This window comes from Piliocolobus tephrosceles, chromosome 1 (genome assembly GCF_002776525.5).
Source record: "Piliocolobus tephrosceles isolate RC106 chromosome 1, ASM277652v3, whole genome shotgun sequence".
NCBI lineage: Eukaryota > Metazoa > Chordata > Mammalia > Primates > Cercopithecidae > Piliocolobus > Piliocolobus tephrosceles.
This window is the reverse complement of record NC_045434.1, coordinates 212,450,160-212,470,956: the sequence shown is the minus strand read 5'-3', so window position 1 is coordinate 212,470,956 and position 20,797 is coordinate 212,450,160. Positions and strand designations below refer to the sequence as shown.

Here is a 20,797-nt window from a genome sequence, read left to right as displayed (position 1 = left end):
ATAGATAGATAGATAGATAGATAGATAGATAGATAGATAGATAGATAGATAAGAAATTTATGTAATATATATATATATAATAGTAATAATGATAATAAGGCTGCTATGGTTTGTTTATTTTTGTTTGTTTTTTTGAGACAGAGTCTAGCTCCATCACCCAGTCTGGAGTGCAGTGGTGCAATTTGGCTCACTGCAACCTCGCCTCTCAGGTTCAAGCAATTCTTCTGCCTCAGCCTCCCGAGTAGCTGGGATTACAGGCACGTGCCACCATGCCTGGCTAATTTTTGTATTTTTAGCAGAGATGGCATTTTGCCATGTTGGCCAGGCTGGTCTCAAACTCCTGACCTCAAGTGATCTGCCTGCCTCAACCTCTCAAAGTGCTGGGATCATAGGCATGAGCCACTGCGCCCAGCCAAGGCTGCTGTGGTTTGAATGTTGGTATCCACTCCACAACTCACGTTGAAGCCGATCCCCATGGCAGTGGTACTGAGAGGTGGGGCCTTTATAAAAGAGCCTGAGGGAGTGAGTTCAGACCCCTCGCCCTCCCGCTTTCTGCCACCTGAGGATGCAGCAAGAAGGCCCTCGCCAGACACCAGATGCTGACGCCTTCATCTTGGCCTCTCCCAGAGCTCTGAGAAATGAACTTCTATTGTTGATAAATAACCCAGTCTGTGTATTTTGTTAGAGCAGCACAGATGAGCTAATACAAAGGCTGGTGATCCTTATCGAGCCCTTACCACGTTCTCAGTGCTTTGCAGAAATGAACTGTTTCCTCTCACATGTGCTTGAGGTAGGTGCTGGGTTCACTCCTTTTTTTATAGATGAGGAAATGGAGGCACAGGAGAGAGGCTAAGTAACCTGCCTTAGTTCACCCTCCTCCCATCCAAGGCCCGACCCTGCTTAGCTTCCAAGATGAGGCAAGATCTGGCCCATTCAGGGTTCAATGGCCACAGACAGGCCACCCCTCTTCTAAAGGGTAGAGCTGGGGTTTGAACTCAGGCAGTCTGACTCCGTGGTTCAGGCTCCGAATGGTAATGTTCTGCTGCTTCTATAAATAAATGAGGATAAGAAATGAATAATTGGAAATGATTTCTCCCCCAAACTGTGAAACTGCATTGCAAACAGTGGTCTCAGCTACTAAGGAGTAACAAACAGCTCTTTCATCTCCTGGAAGAACTGCGTGTAAAGGAAGGAGTGAGGAGAGACGGGACACCCGGAGCCTGAAGAACCTGTGACTTGGATGCACAGCCTCTAAGTAATCCCAAGTGAACCGTGTGAACCTGCAGTCAGTGTCTGTGGCCACGAGGCAGAACACACAAACACCAGGCCTCAAGATTCTCACCAAGATCGTGTCATGAGACAGGACCTCGCCGCCCAGCCCCCGCCTCCCAATAACAGGATTACGAGGCTCAGTGCGGTTACTGCTGGCACAGCGAGCCACAGATGTAGCCAGGACTGGGCGCCAGTCGACGGATTCCCAATATTGTCTTCCAGTTGCTAGACTACGCTGCTTTCCAGTACATTATTTAGAATATAAAAACTAAAATGTAAGTAAAGCATTTTCATACAAATAATTTCAACCGCAACAAGGCAATGGGCTTCTGATTAAGTTGGCAAGAAGAGGCAATGAACTCATTCCGATTGACATATTTGGAGATTCTCTTGCCAAATCCAATTGGCAGCTTCATAATTATGGAAACGTCCATGTTATTTCCACTCAACCAGGGTTAGGGCTGCTGGTATCTGATTCAATGTTTACTTCATGAATGAGGTCAGTTCCCAGCACAGCTGGGGTTTCGGCAAAGGAGTCAGCAGACAGCATTCCCACTAGAATCTGACCGGCGTTTGTCACAACTTCCAGGGCAGCCTTCCCCCAGCTCCCCCAGGTCAGCTGCTCTCCCTAGCATTGTCTGGAGCCCAGCTCCTCTCCCTATAGCAGCAGACACAGCCTTGACATGATGAGGTCACATCCAAGCTTCCCCTGGCACAGCGGTTCATTCTGCAACCTGCCCCCTTGGTATTGCAACACCTCGCTCCTGGACAACCCCCGCACGCCACGAGCTTCATGCTGCCAGGAAACAGGGTAGGGTTTTAAGAAATATTTATCCCAGGATGGTTCCACGTGTGTGGTGTGAGAGTGACTCAGAGTGCCATGGAAGCCACCTCCAAAGGTAATGATGTCCCACAGGTCAGAGTGTCCTTTCGGCCAGCTCCCCACACTGATGAAAACAAAAACAAGTCACAAGTGCTCAGAACACTCTGGAAGAACACACATGCATGGAGTGGCCATCTGTGAGGTCACGGAGTTCCTGGGGAGACTCAGGGCAGAAGGGAAGGGCGGCGCCGCACAACAATGCCGGGGGTCTAGCTCCCGCTGGCTCGAAGCGGCAAAGGGCTGGAGTGTCACTGACCTGTTTGTCCAAGTCCTGAGCTATTGCCATAGGATAGCGGCAGCAAGAAAGTCCACGGTCCAAGTCTGAAACAGTTGTCTCTGCCCTGGCAGCAGTTTCCCTACCTGAGCGAGGTAAGCTAGGAGAAGGCTAAGCAATAGTGATTTGGTTTGGATCTCAAAACAATCGTGGCCATCATATGATGTGATTATTTTTGCCTGAGAAAATCTGAAAAGTGCCGTGGAGAAAAAGAATCTGGAGTGGGAGATGGTTTAGGCATTGGAGGCAAAGGCAGATTCAAGAAGAAACTTCCTCTGCCCCAATGTTGACAACCAGACTGACGGCCACACCCCATGCTTTCCCAACAGGAGAACAATGAGACCGAAGGCAATTGATGTGAACATAAGAATCAACAACATAGAGGAGACACAGTCCCAGGTGTAAAGAGGGGAGCTGTCTCTCCCTGTGGCCTCAACAGAAGGAGAGGGTTGTCAGCCGAGGACGCAGACTCACTGTCTCATCCTAAGGGTCGGTCCACCTGCCATAGGAGATTTCGGAACAACTGTCCTCACTTGAGGGTCGACATGCTGTACAGTCCATGGGGCCCGCTGGACAGTCGCAGTCCCAGATCACTTCTCCTACTGGCTTTCCTCAGGAGCTCACACTACCTGTCTCAGCCCCAAGATGTTCCTTCTGTCTGCTCCTGTTCCTGACTCAAACACGGATTGTTTGCCATAAAATTCTGTACCCTGTTTTATCAACATTGTTATTGTTATACCTTATAATGTTTATTTGCTTGTTTGTTTGTTTTTGAGACAGAGTCTGTCATCCAGGCTGGAGTGCAGTGGTGGGATCACAACTCACTGCAGCCTCCAGCTCCCAGGCTCAGGTGATCCTCACACCTCAGCCTCCCAAGTTAGCTGTAACTACAGGTGCGCACCACCACCCTCAGCTAATTTTTTTGGTATTTTTTGTAGAGATGGAGTTTTGCCATGTTGCCCAGGCTGGTCTCGAACTCCTGGGCTCAAGCGGTCTGACCTTCCTGGTCTCCCAAAGCGCTGGGCTCACAGGCATGAGACACCACACCCAACCTCATTTTATAATCTTTTAAAATTATTTTTTCCCTTCAATATTCTTTGGAAAGTTTTTGAAGATATGGCTCTGACTTAGCCTGTTTTGTGCTGCTGTAACAGAATGCCTGGGACTGGGTAATTCATAATGAACAAAAATTTATTTCTCACAGTTCTGAAGGCTGAGAAATCCAAGATCAAGGTGCCAGCATCTGGCGAGGGCCTATTTACTGCATCATCCCATGGCAGAAGGCGGACGGGCAGGAGTGGGTGGGAGAGAAAGACAGACCAAAGGGGGCTGAACTCGTTCCTTTATGAGGAACCCATTCCTGAAATAATGGCGTTAATCCATCATCCATTAAACTCCTCTGAAAGGTCCTACCTCCCAACATCTCCATATTGGGGATCAAGTTTCCAGCACATGGATGTTGGGGGACACATTCAAACCATAGCAGGCACTAAACCAAGGTCTTTCCTTCCCCCTCTCTGGCCTCATGACCTGTGCTCGCTACCCACTGGGCACAGGTGCACTGGCCGCCCTGCTGATGCCCATCGACACCAGACACACACCCACCTCGGGATCTTGGCACATGCCCTTCCCTCCAGCCGGAACACTTGCCAGGCCATCCCCACAGCTCCCTCCCTTCCTTTCCGTCTTGACTCACATGCCCCCTCCCCTAGATCTTGCATGCATGTTTTTCCACACGTGATTCCCCCGGCTTCTATCCCCATCTGAAATAGCACATGTTACTTGTTCCTTATCTGCCTCCCCCTCTAGAGTGCCAACTCTGCCTGGCAGGGATTTTTGACTCTCGCCTACTGCCACAGCCTGGTGCCAGCACGGTGCCAGCACAGTGCCAGGCATGTCCACCCTGCAGCATTTACTGAGTGCCCACTGCACACCAGGCAGTAGTCTTGGATGCTTTTGCAAATGTTTCTCCAGTGATTGAAGAACTAAAATTCTTTGAACTCGAACCGTTGTGTCTTCTGATTCCTCCAAGAGGTTTGAGGAGCTGGGCAGATGCAATGTCACTTGGCTGTCTCCCTCCACCCCGCTGCCCCTCTGACTTCATATATCAGCTTTCCCAACAGACGTGGGAAAGTGGGGTCATTCCCAGGAAAGGCAGAGCCTTCCATGACTTAGGAACCCAGGTGTTTGCTCCACTGGGGCCAGTTGCTCCTGACTTTTTCTGAGCTCCTAGGAGGAAATGCATCTGAAATGCTGTCACCCTCCCCTGATCATTAACAGAGCTGTTGAACTGGCGGAGTTGTCAGCGAGGCAACCACAGGCAGGCAGGCAGCCATCGCACCGGCTTTGCAGAGAGGGCTGGAGAGCTGATGCCCACGCCACGGGAAAGGGCCAGCGCCTCAGCCAAGAGCCTGACTGGAAAGTGTGTGTAAGGGACACCTGGAGGAAGCAGGGGCCTCCAGCGCCTCCTCCACCAACTAGAACCCGTGGTGCTCACCCGCCCGCCCTGGGGGCTCACTACCCTCCCTGCCCAGAGATACAGCAGGGCTGGAGGCTCACCAGGCTTTGTGATCCCGACACTCACGAGGGTTCTCCCAACAAATTGGAACTCTTCTTTCGTCTCATTTGAAAAAGTCTTTTGTGAGCTAGCAAGTGACCCCAAAGTAACCTCTCTATTCCTGTTGGAAGGGAAAATATTTCCAGATCAGAGAGACTGCAGCGCCAAGCCTTGGCCTATATGAATACTTGATTATGCCTCCTGAACGCAGTCTCCTGAGCATATGCCAGTCAGTTTCAGAAATGATCCCTGGCTGGGTGCGGGGGCTCACGCCTGTAATCCTAGCACTTTGGAAGGTCAAGACGGGAGGATCACTTAGCCCAGGAGTTCGAGACCAGCCTGGGCAACATGGTGAGACTCTGTCTCTGCAAAAAAAAAAAAAGTTTTTTTAATTAGCCAGTATGCTGGTGCACACCTGTAGTCCTAGCTACTTGGGACACTGAGGTGGGAGAATCACTTGAGGTGGGAGGACTGCTTGAGTCTGGGAGGTCAAGGCTGCAGTGAGCCATGATCACACCACTGCACTCCAGCCTGGGTGACAGTGAGGCCCTGTCTCAAAACAAACAAACAAACAAACCCCTTAAGCAAAGTAACTGTCAATCAAGAGGTTTATTATTTGCCCCATTGAGAATTTTAAGACTGAAGCTTCACATTTTCAAGGGTGTGATGTCATGAAATTCCCACGTATGACCACATTTTGAAAAACAGTCATTGTGTATGTTTTGGAAAGTGAGAGGGTTAGCCTATAATGTGGAAGATAAACTCCTGAAGTGGAAGTGTGAGATGCACAGGCAGAATGGGTCACCAAGCTATAGCATTTGCTACAGTGAACTCATGTGACTGCCCCAGAATTATCTGGAAGTTCAATGTTCATCTTCTGAAAAGAACTGGGACCTCGCTGTGCCAGCTGTTGTTGTTCTAAGTGCAATGTAAGCAGGTTTCTATTTAAAACCTTCACACCTGGCACTTGAGTAGTGCTTGTTTTCCAAAGGGCACCCTCTTTCCCTCGGATTTTTTCCACCTTCTCCTTTTCTGGTTTAGTCCGGTTTATCTCAGCCTGCTGGCATGAGGAGAAGGACAGTTATAAAAGCCATTTATAAAAGGAGCAGAGAAGTAGTGGTGTTTTTGTCTTTGCTGCTGAAACGGCTTGGGTAGATACAAGATGGCCTGAGAAACAATGCTGGGAGTGAGGAGCATGGACTGGCCAGGGCGACAGGAGGAAAGCAGGCTTCCCTGTCTTCATGGTACACAGAAGGCAAAGGCAGGTGCTCAAGGCCATGTACCTTCCTAGACAACTTGGGTGAGGCCCTTGGACACTCCACTGAGTCCCAGCATGCCCAATCAAAAGCTCCAGATCTGAGCCAGGCATGATGGTGGCGCCTGTAGTCCCAGCTACTCAGGAAGCTGAGGCAGGAGGATCACTTGAGCCCAGGAGTTTGAGGCCAGCTGGGCAACATAGCAAGATCCCATCAAATTCCAGATCTGTCACCATCAGTTGTCTCTGGGGGGAGAGGGGCTCAAGAAAGGAAGGAGAATTTAGAAGTGGGGTAAAGAAAGGCTAGAAACGGGGAAATAGGGAACTGCACAGCAAAAACAATTTAAGGAAGAGACCAAGACTAAGACGGGGATGTCCGGAAACGAGCCCATAGTTTTTTTTTTTTTTTTAATCCTCTACGTCCAAACACATCTTCATCACCTTAATTATAGACTGAGAAATGACAAGGCTAAAATAAGCAAGGACTGGGAATTTAAGATTGTAAAATGGGCCGGGCATGGGGGCTTATGCCTGTAATCCCAGCACTTTGGGAGGCCGAGGCAGGTGGATCACCTGAGGTCGGGAGTTCGAGACCAGCCTGGCCAGTAAGGTGAAGCCCCTTCTCTACTAAAAATACAAAAATTAGCCAGGCGTGCGCCTATAATCCGAGCTACTTGGGAGGCTGAGGTATGAGAATCACTTGAACCCAGGAGACAGAGGTTGCAGTGAGCCGAGATTGCGCCACTGCACTCCAGCCTGGGTGGCATATTGAGACTCTGTCTCAAAAAAAAAATAAATAAATAAATTGTAAAACATCTCACTTCTGACCTTCAGAGGGTCCTCCCCTTCCTCTCCCTCTTTCTCCTCCCTCTCCCTTCTTCATCTCATTCCCCACCTCCTTCTTCTCCCCCTACCCCTCCTCCTTCCTTCACCCTGGGCACAACCCCTCTCGGAGGAGCAGGAACCGCTCTGAATGACACTGGCTGGGACAGAAGTGCCCTGGGGTCAGGCCTGAAGCAGTCAGGCCCGAACAAGGCAGCAGTTGTGCACAGGAGCTTTTCAAGGAGGCTTTGCAGATACAAGGACGTTGGACTGAGAGGAACAGAGAAATTCCAGAGATTTTTCACGTGCAAGTGGATATTTCCTTTGAGAGTTTCTAGACTAAATAATACTCCTTGTGTCTAAGGGGACGGTGTATACTGCTGACCTGGCAATGTTCTCTGCCTGCAGGATGAGCACAGGCAGGCCTCGCGGCTGCCTGGAGGGAGCTGTAAGCAGAGGAAGGTGAAGTGGCCTGAAGAAATGTCTGCACTGGAGACAGTTGGGGCTGTGCGCCGCTGCCTGACGCAACATCTTTTCAGACATGGAGGAAGGATCTGTTGGCAGATCTTGGGACTCAGATGGGCTGGACTTCTAAGAAAAAATATACCCAGGCCTCTCTATTCCACCAATTTTCATTCTTTCATACATACATATTTATTTATTTAAACAGACTTTATGTTTTAGGCAGTTTTAGTTCACAGCAAATTTGAGCAGAAAATGCAGAGGTCCCATAGACTTCCTTACCCAGCATGCCCAGAGCCTCCCGCTCTGTCAACACCCTGCAGCCGATTCATCTTACAGTCGATGAAACGATATTCACACATCATTATCGCCCAAAGTCCATCATCTACGTTACAGACTCTTGGTGTCGTACATTCTGTGGGTTTGGACAAATGTACAGTGACGTGTACCTGCCACTGCGGTGTCATGCAGAATAATTTCAGCGCCTGATAATCCTCTGTGCTCCGCCTGCTAACCCCTCCCTCCCCCAAGCCCTGGTCCCCAAGGCTTTGCTTTCTCCAGAATGTCACATAGTTGGAATGGTATGGAACATAGCCTTTTCAGAGTGGCTGCTTTCACTTAATAATATGCATTTACGTTTCCTCCATGTTTTTTAACGGCTTGATAGCTCATTTCCACTGAATAATATTCCATGGTCCAGATGTAGCCATTTTCATAGATTTTTAAGAAGACAGACTCTTTCATGGGGTGACATAATTTGTTAATAACTAGTATTATAATTAAACTTACATAAAAGAAATACATGGCTTAAATGAAACAACCATATGTCAATCCTCTGAATACTGAGGCTATTTTTATCCTTCTGGTTGCGTTAAGTAAACTGAAGCACAGGGCGACCCTGATTTACCCACAGCAGATAGGTCAGTGATGTGAGGGCCACAGGAAAAACAGAAGGGGTTGATGCGGTGGCTCAGGCCTGTAATCCCAGCACTGTGGGAGGCTGAGGCGGGCGGATCACTTAAGGTCAGGAGTTCGAGACCAGCCTGGCCAACATGGTGAAACCCCATCTCTACTAAAAATACAAAAATTAGCTGGGCGTGGTGGCACGCTCCTGTAGTCCCAGCTACTTAGGAGGCCGAGGCAAGAGAATCTATTGAACCTGGGAGGTGGTGGTTGCAGAGAGCCAAGGTCACATCACTGTACTCCAGCCTGGGTGGCAGAGTGAGACTCCGTCTCAAAAAAGAAACGAATGATAAATAAATAAATAAATAGAAATGTAAAAATAAAGGAAAGAAAAAAGCACTGAACTAGAAGGAAAGTGTACCTAGTCTACTTTCAGGGGATCCTTTGAGCTCTGAGAGAAATCTGACTCAAAAACCAATTTTAGACCAGAAATTCAACGTAATAGTTGAATTCATACAATTCAGTAGTTGAGTTCATACAATTCTCTGTAGAAAAGGTCTACACACAACCAAATACAAATGAAGCTAAATTTCCATCAAAAACATTAAAGCAGCATCTAATTTTTGATGAAGTGTTGCAGAGACTCCTCCCACCCAACTTCTGTCCTAATGGTTTGAGACACGTTTTCGTTTTCTTTTTTTTCTTTTCTTTTCTTTTTTTTTTTTAAAGACAGTCTCACTCTGTCGCCCAGGCTGGAGTGCAGTGGCACAATTTCGGCTCACCACAACCTCTGCCTCCTGGATTCAAGCAATTATCATGCCTCAGACTCCCAAGCAGCTGGGATTACAAGCACGCACCACCACACCCAGCTAATTTCTAAAAATATTTTTAGTGGAGATGGGGTTTCACCATGTTGGTCAGGCTGGTCTTGAACTCCTGACCTCGGTTGATTCGCCCACCTCGGCCTCCCACAGTGCTGGGGTTGTAGGCGTGAGCCATCATGCCTGGCCGAGACACGTTTTCAAGCCTTGAGGTGCATCCCAGTACACCCAGCTCACTTTGCAATATCTGAATTTTCCTGAGTCAAGGTTTAAATTCCACTTCGATGATATGGACCACGGTAGTAAAAAGTGTGATGTTTGCGTGAATGTCTGTATAGGGACTCTACTCGAATTAGGATGAGCCCATTGAGAATGGAGCCTGATTTCCTGTATTCAAAGTGTTATCTACACAGTGTCATTCATGTGAGTCCGTTGATAGTATTTGGTAATGAGGAGGAGGATGGGCAGGATGGGAAAGGCATTCCCGGGGAACAGCCAGCACCTTGGTTCATGTGAGCTGCCCAGTGATGCTGATGCTATAGGTTGACTAACATATCACTGTTCCCAACCCCCTTCTTGCTTGCTATCTCCACTCAGGAGGCTGGGAAAGCCAGATGCACCTGGCCCAGTTCTACCAAAGGACACATACGTGCATGCCTTCCAAAGGCCCTCTTGGAGAGGTCTTGCTTTTCTTCAATAAGAGATGGATAGGACTAGAAATGCCCCTTCCCCTTCTTCCTACCTTGACTCTGGGCGTAATTCCTAGAGCAGCAGCAGCCATTTATGACCATGAGGTAACCAGCAACTTTTGAAGCCACTAGTAGCCTACAATTACTGCAGCAATTGTAGGACACTGGAAATGCCTAGAATATCAATAAACCAAAGAAGACCAGCTATGCTATTAAAACTTATCTCCTGGTCCTGCTACCTTCAGCAAATAGAAATGGAACAAGATGTTAAAAATGATTCTGTTTTGGCTGGGCACAGTGGCTTACACCTGTAATCCCAGCACTTCCGGAGGCCAAAGCAGGCGGATCACCCAAGGTCAGGAGTTCGAGACCAGTCTGGCAACAGGGCAAAACCTTGTCTCTACTAAAATACAAACATGAGCCAGGTGTGGTGGCACATGCCTATAAACTCAGCTACTTGGGAGGCTGAGGCAGGAGAATTGCTTGAACCCAGGGAGCAGAGGTTGCAGTGAGCTGAGATCAAACCACTGCACTCCAGCCTGGGTGACAGAGCAAGACTCTGTCTCAAAAAATAAAAATAAAAAAGATACTGTTTCAATTCTGGCAAAACTCCTGAGGAGGAAAACAAACCAGTAGGTGCCAACTCCTCCAACGTTCCAAAGTGAGGTGCTGAACCAGCTCACTGGGGCCTGCAAAGAGGCTTCTGGGAACTTGTGACCACCCCCAGGGCCGAAGGTGGCAAGGCCAAGAGAGGTTAGAATGAGAGACGAGTTTTTTTTTTTTTGAGATGGAGTTTCACTCATCGCCCAGGCTGGATTGCAGTGACATCTATTTCAGCTCACTGCAGCCTCCACTTCTGAGGTTTCAGTGATTCTCCCGCCTCAGTCTCCTGAGTAGCTGGGATCACAGGTGCCTGCCACCATGCCTAACTATTGTATTTCTAGTAGAGATGCGGTTTCACCATGTTGGCCAGGCTGGCCTCGAACTCCTGACCTCATGACAGGTGATCCACCCTTCTCAGCCTCCCAAAGGGCTTACCTTACAGGCATGAGCCACTGCGCCCGGCCGAGAGATGACTTCTTTCGAGAGTGCTTGGATGCTGGGGCACGTTTCTTCCCCATCCCTACCCTGCTGTGGATGAAAGAGGGGGCGCCTAGCAAGAAGGACTTCAAGGAGACCCTTCAGAGAGCTGTCAGAGGTACCCAAAAGCTTGGGGACCTGACAACTGGTGTCTGTCACCTGCCTAAGAAATCCTAAAGGCAAGAAACCCTGAAGTCAAAACAAAGAAAGGTGAGGCTGGATGCAGTGACACACCTATAATCCCAGCACTTTGGGAGGCCCAGGTGGGAAGATCGCTTGAACCCAAGAGTTCAAGACCAGCCTGGTCCACACAGCGAAACCTTGTCTCTACAAAAATACAAAAATTAGCCGGGTGTGGCGGTGCATGCCTGCAATCTCAGCTACCAGGAAGGCTGAGGCATGAGGATCGCTTGAACCCAGGAGGCAGAGGTTGCAGTGAACCGAGATCACACCACTGCACTTCAGCCTGGGCAGCAGAGCGAGACTCCATCTCAAAAAAAAAAAAAAATAGGACAAGGAAAGGTGGCTTCCCTGGGGAGAGTCTGACCTCTCGGGACAAAGGATACACGAGTGTTTCCCGTGGACCGGATGTGGACCCTGAGAAGGAACCGCCCAGGGGGGTCACCAGGAGAAAAGGCTGAGCCAGGGAACCCAGGCATCTGCTGAAGATATCCTCACCCCTCAAGTGAGAACCCCCCAGCTCCCAGGAAGTCTCCAAGGAACCCTACAGCCCCTCACAGGAGAAAAATTTGCTTGAAGTATTTACACAGCCAAAGGAAACAATGGTGGGGGTTGACAGGGGTGCCGCCCCCTCCTCCCACTTCACCCTCCAGGAGTCCAGGCAGCCCAGGGAGCGGGAGGGAGGCCAGCAGACAGGAAGACTTGCTGGCTGGGAAGAACTTTAACTTCAAGGGATCCCTGTCACAAACAGAGCACTGTGGATTCGAAGTGACCGGAGGATTTTTCTTATCCAAGAGCTGCTGGAAGTCACGTGGCTGTGAGAGATTTCATCTTAGGACTGGGGGCAAACCAGCTGCACCCCACCCAGCAATGTTAGTGTTGAACGTTCCCTGGAGAGTTAAGAAAAGGTTTCCTTCTGCTGTAGCCGCAAACCTGCCTGTGTCACACGCCAGTTTCATAAACATGGCGTGTGACCCCCACGGGGTGGGAGGATCAGTTGTATTTTTAGATGAAACCTGAATATTTATCTGGTCTCTTCTCCCAAACGCTAACCTCCTTGGAAATCTGTGCAAATTCTAGAGCAAAATACTATGTGGAATTTAGGTCTCCAGTTTATTGAATAAGAGGTAGCTTCAAGGAGCATAGAATTACATGGTTCCTTTTCAAATGTGCACGAAAAGCAACTCTTTTCCCCTGTCATTTTCCATCCTGCAGGCATCCTGCTAGAATTGGGAAGATTGGCTCAGACTGAGTTCCAGGCTACGTCTCGGCTGGTGAGAGATGAGGTGGGTCTTTGCACCAGACAATCATGTTGAAAATCACCAGACCAAAAGCAACTGATGCTTATCTGTCTCTGTCGAATTCCTAGGAATCCTGCGGGAGAGGGGGGGTTCTGAGCCCACATGGGAAGTACTGTCAGCCTGTGCCTGGGGGCGTCAGAAGAGGGAGATTGGGCAATTTCTGCTCCTTCACACCCGCCACCCTCATCTCGCTTGGGGCTCACTCTTTCCAAGTTCGCTTGGCCCTTTTGCCAAGGCAGGGGAGACCCAGCCAGGATATTTATAGTGTTGGTACATGACTGGGCAGCTAGTAGGAGCAGATGTTTTCTGATATGGGCAAAGGGAGCTATTTCTCCTGGGAGCTGGATGAAAATTAGCCAGAAAGGAAGCCACAGCCATAACTGATGTTGCTGGCCTCTCAACACTGGGGAAGGTACCCCACATCCTTATATGAGCGTGTTCCCCGACCTCGCTGCCTAGACAGCTCAATCCAGCGGATGCGGACTGTGTGCCAAGCACTGAGTGGGCACTGAGATAAATAAGACAAGGCCCACCTCTTACGATGGTGCAGGAAAACCACTTGTGTTGACCCATTCCATCCCTACAGGCCAAGACCCTGTGAGAGCCCGGTGACAGCCACATGGTGGCAGCTGCTGGTCCTGGGGACGGTGGTGGGGTGGCAAGAGGGAAGGAGTGGTCAAGGTGAGCCATGTGGCCAGTGATGGCTCACCTGGCTTTGAAGGATGGGTGGGGGAGGCCCAGGTGAGAAGGGCAGAGGGCACAGAGGCTTTGCTGCCTACCTGATGCATTCTGGGGACATCAAGACGCATTAGATGGGGCCAGAAGGCAGGGGCTTTCCCGAGGATGTCAGAGGAGGAGGCTGAACAGGTGAGCTGGGGCCAGGCTGCAAAGGGTCACTTTCCACACTCACGAATGTGGACTTTGGTAGACCTCAGCTTTAGGCAGGAGGAGCTGGTAAAGGTTTCTAGGGAAGAAAGGGATTCTTATTTTAGGGAGGAAAGGGGTTCTTATTCTAGGGAGGAAAGGGATTCTTATTCTAGGAAGCAATGAGAACTGGGGATCTGTGAGCAGGTTTCTCCCTGTGTCGCCATGCCCTGTGGCACTGTGCCTGGCATGCTCATTGCTCCATAAGTGCTTGTAGAAGGAGCAGACCCACATGTGGCATCTCTGTCTCCAGACTGTCCATGAGATGAGACAGTCACTAAGATCACTAAGTGTGGCAGGCCTTCCTCAGGGCCCTCACCCCAAAACAGGTCCAAGCAGATTCCTGCATGCCTGACAGCAGCTGTAGGCATTATCTCCTTCCAGAGGGGTTCAAGTGCATCCAGACCCTGCAACAGGTCCAAGCCTCCCCAAGGCTTCTTCTCCTGGCTGCCACCTGCCCTGGAGCCCAGCCCCTGCCCTGTCCCCGCTCTGATCCTGTCTGAGCCTATGCCTGCAGCTTCATCTCCCTGCCAGCCTCAACCCAAACTGGGTGTCGCCTCTTTCCTTCTATTTGAAAATTATGCGTATTGGCCAGGCACGGTAGCCCAAACCTGTAATCTCAGCTCTTTGGGAGGCTGAGGCGGGGGATCACTTGAGGTCAGGAGTTCGAGACCAGCCTGGCCAACATGGGAAAACTCTGTCTCTACTAAAATACAAAAATTACCTAAGTGTGGTGGCGCATGCCTGTAATCCTAGCTACTCGGGAGACTGAGGCAGGAGACTCACTTGAACCCAGGAGGCGGAAGTTGCAGTGAGCCAGGATCAAGTCACTATACTCCAGCCTGGGTGACAGAGTGAGACTCCATCTCCAAAAAAAAAAAGAAAAGAAAAAGAAAATTAAGTGTATTAGCCCATTTTCACACCGCTGATAAAGATATACCTGAAACTGGGTAATTTATAAAGGAAAGATATTTAATGGACTCACAGTTCCACGTGACTGGGGAGGCCTCACAATCATGGCAGAAGGCAAAAGGCGCGTCTTACGTGGCGGCAGGCAAAAAGAAAGCTTGTGCAGGGGCACTCCCCTTTATAAAACCATCAGGTCTCATAATATTCACTGTCAGGAGAACAGCTCAGGAAAGACCCTCCCCAATAATTCAATTACCTCCTACCAGGTCCTTCCTACAACACGTGGGAATCATGGGAGCTACAAGATGAGGTTTGGGTGGGGATGCAGCCAGGTCACATCAGCAACTAATAATAACAATGACAACAAAAGACGTTTCTGTGCATTGCAGCCTTTGCTGAAGGTCTGAGGAGACAGAGACAGAGGATATTTACAAACACAAACAACTTAAAATGGAATATTCACCTTGTCGTGTTCTTAAACCTCCTCAAGCCGTTTCTGTCAACTGGATTCTGTCCCCACTCACAGGCTGCCTGTATTCCTTCTTTCTTCTCTCTTCCCAAACGCCTGTTCTCCCATTATGCAGAACAACTGAAGGAATTCTTGGTTTTGTTTTTGGTTTTTTGGTCTCTTCTTTTTCACCTACCCCTGAGGACCTCTCCTGTCACCCCTCAGCCGGGTAGTTTCCGAAACAAAGACATTTTGTTCCCTGAGAAGAACGCTGGTTCCACGGTAGGAAGGTCATTTCTCCCACCCCACGGCATTCTGGAGCAGTGTGGTGTTGTGTGTACCCGGGCCTGTACGGAGCATCTTAGGGACCAAGAAAACTAAGTCCTATCACTGGGGCCCATGAATTTAATCACTCACTAAGCTGGGTGGTTACAAATATATATACGTACAAAGGCAAAGAAAGAGACCCATCTGTGCAGGCTGGAGCCTAGGGGACAGGAAAAACTATCTCAATGACCTTACAAGGGAAGGGTGAACACTCCGAGGGCCGGGCGCTATGGCCCCCACCTGTCATCCCAGCACTTTGGGAGGCCCAGGCAGGAAGATGGCTTGAGCCCAGGAGTTCGAGACCAGCCTAGGCGACATAGTGAGAGATCCCATCTCTACAAAAAATACAAAAATTAGCCAGGCGTGGTGGTACATGCCTGTAGTCCCAACTACTTGGAAGGCTGAGGCAGGAGGATCATTTAAGTCCAGGAGGTTCAGGCTGCAGTGAGCCATCATCCGGCCACTGCACTCCAGCCTGGGTCATAGAGTGAGATCCTGTCTCAAAACAAAACAAAACAAAACAAAAACACTCCTGGGCAATTTATCAGCTTTCAGAGAAGATGATGGAGGTAGTAGAAGAAAGGCTCTTGGCCAAGCTTCAGGGATAGGGAGGATAGGAGAGTACAATGACAAAATCAGGAAGATGGAAAGAGAAGCAGAAAGTAAATGGAGTTTAAATGCATTGAGAGGAGGAGACAGAGTTGGAGAGGCTCCCATGCAAGGTTGCGATTGTCTGTGAGCGCTGAACAAGCAGAGCCCAGCACAGCCAAGGACAGCGGAAGGAGCTCTGGACGGGTGGGTCTGGGCTGTTCTTGGCAGACAACAGTGTTTCCACCAGCAGAGCCCTCCAACCTTGGCCCTGAGTTGCTGTCAAGTTCTTGGTGGACCTTGTCTTTCTACAGGGATCAGGAACTTGCTGGAGGCCCTGGTGTACTGGTGACCCTTAGGTATGTTCAATTAAGTGTAGCCTAACTCTGCCTCCTTGCATATTCTAAGTTCAGCCTAAAGGTTTCTCCGTGCATAGTAAACTGTCACTTCACTGAATGTGTAAACAGACTGCAACCTACTCTAGTGCCAATCACCAAGTTTTGGCCAATCAAAAGCAGTCAACTGTTCAAACCTGGTTCAAATAAGGTGAACACCCACCTGTAACCAATCCGACTGTTTCTGTACCTAATTCTGTTTTTTGTACATCACTTTCCTTTTTCCGTCCATAAATCGTCTCCCACCACATGGCTACACTGGAGTCTCTCTGAGCCTACTCCGGTCTAGGGGCTGCCCGATTGGTGAATCGTTCTTTGCTCAATTAACCTCTATTAAATGTGATTTGTCTAAGGTTTTTCTTTTAACAGGTGTTTGGTTCAAATTCTCTGCTTCTTCTTGGTATACTTTAAAGGCTTTCCAGGTAATCCAGATTATTCTTCCCACTAACTTGGTATGTTCTTTGTCACATAGCCATTTGGCTTGGTCAGGGGTTCGTGGAGGAAGCCGGGAGGCAGACAGCTGGATGCTGCTGGGCTAGAGGGAGCAGCCACGTGCACGTGTGCACACACATATACACATGTGTGCACATTTACACGCGCACACACGTGCATACACATGTGCACAAGTGTGCACACATGCACTTATGCACATTCGTGCACACATACATACATATATGTGCAATACACACGCACATGCACACGCATACACATATGTGCACATACACATGCACATATGTTCACATACATACACGTGCACACATAGGCACACACATGCATACACATATGTGCACATATACACACACATGCACTCACACATACATTCAAAAAAGCCACAGAGCAGTTTGGTGGCACAGGAGAGATGCACTAGAACAAGTGTACAGAGATATGGAAAGGTTGCTATTCATGTGAACTTTCAAAAAAGCAATGCCAAGTGCTACCAGAGGTGGACACAGCCCAGAGGTGGAGGAGGGAGGGTGCATGGGAGAGAGGTCCCAGGTCTGCAGGGCACGCCGGGCCTGAGGACACATTCACAGATGTGCAGTGAGATGAGAAGGAACAGGACAGAGGTAGCAGGTTTCTCATCAAACTAAACGTAGTCCATCCAGTTAAAGGCCATCTGGTGGTCATCTATTCTGAAATTAAGTAATCCCATGGGAAGAGCTAAGCTCTCCTCTCTTTTATAAAATGAGCAGGGCAGCTTACAGAGAGGGCTTCAGGAGGAAGGCCTAGGATGAGGAATGAGTTGTTCTGCCTCCGACTCCATCTCCTCCCACAGCCCTCCCCCACTCCCACCGCCAAATGAAATCTCTGTTGTAAAAATGTCAAAGGACAAAAAGTTGCTTAAACCATGCCAAGGGGCATGGTGTGCACAGAGGCCAGTGCCATTTGGGGCAGTGGTGGCCAAAACACGGGTCCCCAGAGGACAAAGGGGCCAAGCTGAGTCTTAGACACCCTCAAGGATGCAAGCGCTGCTTTTGAGGTCCAGGGACCCAGGCTGTTCCAGGAGTGGCCTGGGAACTCCTGCAAGCAAAACACCTAGTGTGAGGCCTCCCGGGCTGCCCTGCCCGACATCCATAGCTTCCTGGAGCGCATGGGTGGGAGAGCACAGCGGGGCCAGACCCCTGTCCCTGGTGGCATCATCTACAGGGAGAGGTGCAGTGAGACCGGTCACCTTCAGGAAATTTACAGAAGACACAGGCCCAAGAGCCAAGAATGGAGACTGCCCATGTGTGTGAACTCCCACACCTCCAGGCAGATGCTAGGGCAACCCCTGATTTGCATCCATGTGACTTTAACATACATGCACTCACATGTGCACTCACACCACACACTCAGACACATGCATACACGCTCATAGGCACGTATATGTTGTGGCACAACCCCCTACCTCTTAGTCACCTGGTCAGGGAATCAAGCTCCCTACCTTTCTGCTGAGGCACGAGAATTCCTTGAACCCGGGAGGCAGAGGTTGCAGTGAGCCGAGATCTCGCCACTGCACTCCAGCCTAGTCAACAGAGCAAGACTCCGTCTCAAAACAAAACAAAACAAAATTAAATTGGTTAACCTCCTCTGCTAATCTCTGCTGTTGTAGGAGTACAGTTTTTAAAAATTCCTTTACTGTTATTTTAATGGAGTTTAGAGGAAGGGTTAAGTATACACATTCATGTGCCGTTTCAAACCAAAAACCCTAAACCTCTGGCCTTTTAAAATGGAATTCCAGGCCGGGCACAGTAGCTCATGCCTGTAATCCCAGCACTTTGGGAGGCCAAGGCAGGTGGATCACTTGAGGTCAGGAGTTTGAGACCAGCCTGGCCAACATGGTGAAACCCTGTCTCTGGCTTCACCACTCACCCCACAGGACTCCTGAGCTGGGCTCCCTCAAAAAAGTGCTCTGAGCAGCTTTCACTCATGAACCCCACGCACAGCGATAGCTAGGGCCGTGGAAATTCCGTGCCTGGGCCAACCTCGTCTCGTGCAGCGTGGAGGAGGCGCGTAGCCCGATGCTTGGGTTGGGAACCTCTGTCATTGTCTCCTTCACGGAGATGAACAGCTACTGAGAAAGAAAAAAAATGTCTTCACACAGTTTCCTGGAATAGTAGCTGCACCCGCAATTAATAGGGTCTGTTTCGGTAGACCTTTTTTAGAGAAAAGAAAACTGTCACCAGCTCCATTTTGTCAGGTTCATTTCTGAGGAATCTCTTGACCACCACGGCTTCCAAGTGGGATCGATGCTGGACTTGCAAAAGGCGAAAATTATTTTTGACTCATAAATTGGAATGGAAGCCAAGGAAGAAACTCAGTTTGTGGTCTGCTGTTGCTAAATACAAACATTGATTATTTTATGGAAGAAGAACCATGGCCAGGTCAGCTGTTTTTCCCTCATAAAATCACTCAGTGACCCTGTAGGAAACTGCAGCGCCTAGGAGTCATTTGCAGAGTGGTGCAACTGTGAGAATCTTCCCTGGAAGGGCTGCCTGACCCCTCTCCTGAGCCTCTGAAACTCGGAAGCGAGGCCAGGATGGTGATAAAGGAGGAGTGTGGCGCCCTCTGGCGAGAGTGGGACTGAGTCCCTCCCGGGAGCCCAACCTGGGTGTCCCTCTGCAGTAAAGACCCCGCGGTGCACAGCCCAAGGCTCAGAGCTTTGCATGGAGTCTGCACCTTTGGGCCACATGGAGCTGATGTGGCTGCTTGTTGGAAGAGCTCATTTAGATTCCAGCCACGTTAGGAGAGACGTGTTTATCCCAGCTGGAGATGCACAGGCCTGCAAAGGGCTGAGAGCAACCCAAAGCCGGAAGGCCAACGGGGCTTAGACCTCCTGGCCCCAGGTGCCGCCCCAGGAAAAGAGGCCATAATGCCTCTTACCATCATTGCAGCAGCAGAACCTGTCTCCAGGTTAAGACTTACCCAGCCATCATTGCAGCAGCAGAACCTGTCTCCAGGTTAAGACTGAGCAGACATCAGGCAGCCTCCAAGTTGACCCAAGCATCTCTCATGTGGAATAAAAGTACTTGTCAAACATGATTATCCAGAATCTCAGGGAAAACAAAAAACGAGTTCTAAGGCTTGTGAAAGGGCATGGTCTCGGGACAGCCCGACACCAGGACTTTCCCTCTGGGTCTGGTGGAAATGTTTTGAAAGGCCAAAGAAGGGGGTTCCGTCCTTCCCGGGCCCCGAATCAAAGCCTAAAGGAAGTTGTAGGGAGTTCTGGACGTGACACTAATGCTTCAAGAAATCTCTCCAAGCTCAGACTTACATGCCTGATAGTCCAGGTCTCAGGCTGAGATTTTCATCCAAGGCTGGGTGATTTGATTCCCATAAATCACATCTGTAGCTCTGTAGCATTGATAAGGGGCGCTCCGGGCATGAACCTGGAGCCACTGGGGATCCAGAAGGAATTCCTGTCTGCACCGTATGTGTGGTTCGGGGGGTTCCTTCCGAACTTTCTACAGTTTCCTGGAGGGATCAGGAACGGCCTCCATTGGAATTGGGCAAGAAGGACCTCCCTATTCCCTGGCACTCACACCTGGAAGTTGCTGGCCCACCCAGCCCCTGCAGAGGGTTTGAAGGTCCATGAGGCAGGTCTTGGAAGGTCCAGGGAGGAGCAGAGAAAGAAATTCAGGAAGATTCCATCATGACGTCATCAATCCCCCTGAAAATCTGCAGGTTGCATTTACTCCTTTGCTTCAGTGCACCACGTTTTAGGGAGGTTTTTGTTTTGTTTTGTTTTGTTTTTCTTGAAGTACAAGAACACCAGTGATGAAACTTGAAAGCATCCTGTACTCCCAGTGGATCAGGAAAATAAGAGTTTTGGAGTCTTGGTGGGAGTATTGGTGGGGGCGGTCTGCCCTCTGAACAGGGACATGGTGAGGGGGACTGCACTGAAGCTGTGTCCCCAACTCCTTCCTCCACCGATGCTTCAGTTCCTCATCTTCAAAATGCCTACAGCTCTCACCCTTCTCTACTTTTTTTAGTTTTTACTTCCGTGGCATGTAATTTTTTATTGAGTAGTAATTCACATGCCCTACAATTCACCCTTTTATACACACGGTGCTTTAGGATGTTTACAGAGCTGTGCAACCATCAGGACAACCCATTTTTGAACATCTTTAGCCCTCCAAAAGAAGCCCTACAACCGACCAGGCACAGTGGCTCATGCCTGTAATGCTAGCACTTTGGGAGGCCAAGGCAGGAGGATCACTTGAGCCC

General features: G+C 49.5%; 1 long non-coding RNA gene across 1 annotated transcript in view; it reads left to right on the top strand.

Annotated features, from left to right (window-relative positions):
• The window catches only part of LOC111544642, a 15,989-nt gene extending 7,728 nt beyond the window's left edge, over window positions 1-8,261 (top strand). Inside the window, exon 4 of the long non-coding RNA XR_002732232.1 lies at window positions 7,472-8,261. This is a non-coding gene — a long non-coding RNA (uncharacterized LOC111544642). The remainder of the gene's footprint in view (window positions 1-7,471) is intronic.
• The last annotated feature ends 12,536 nt before the right edge of the window (window positions 8,262-20,797 follow it).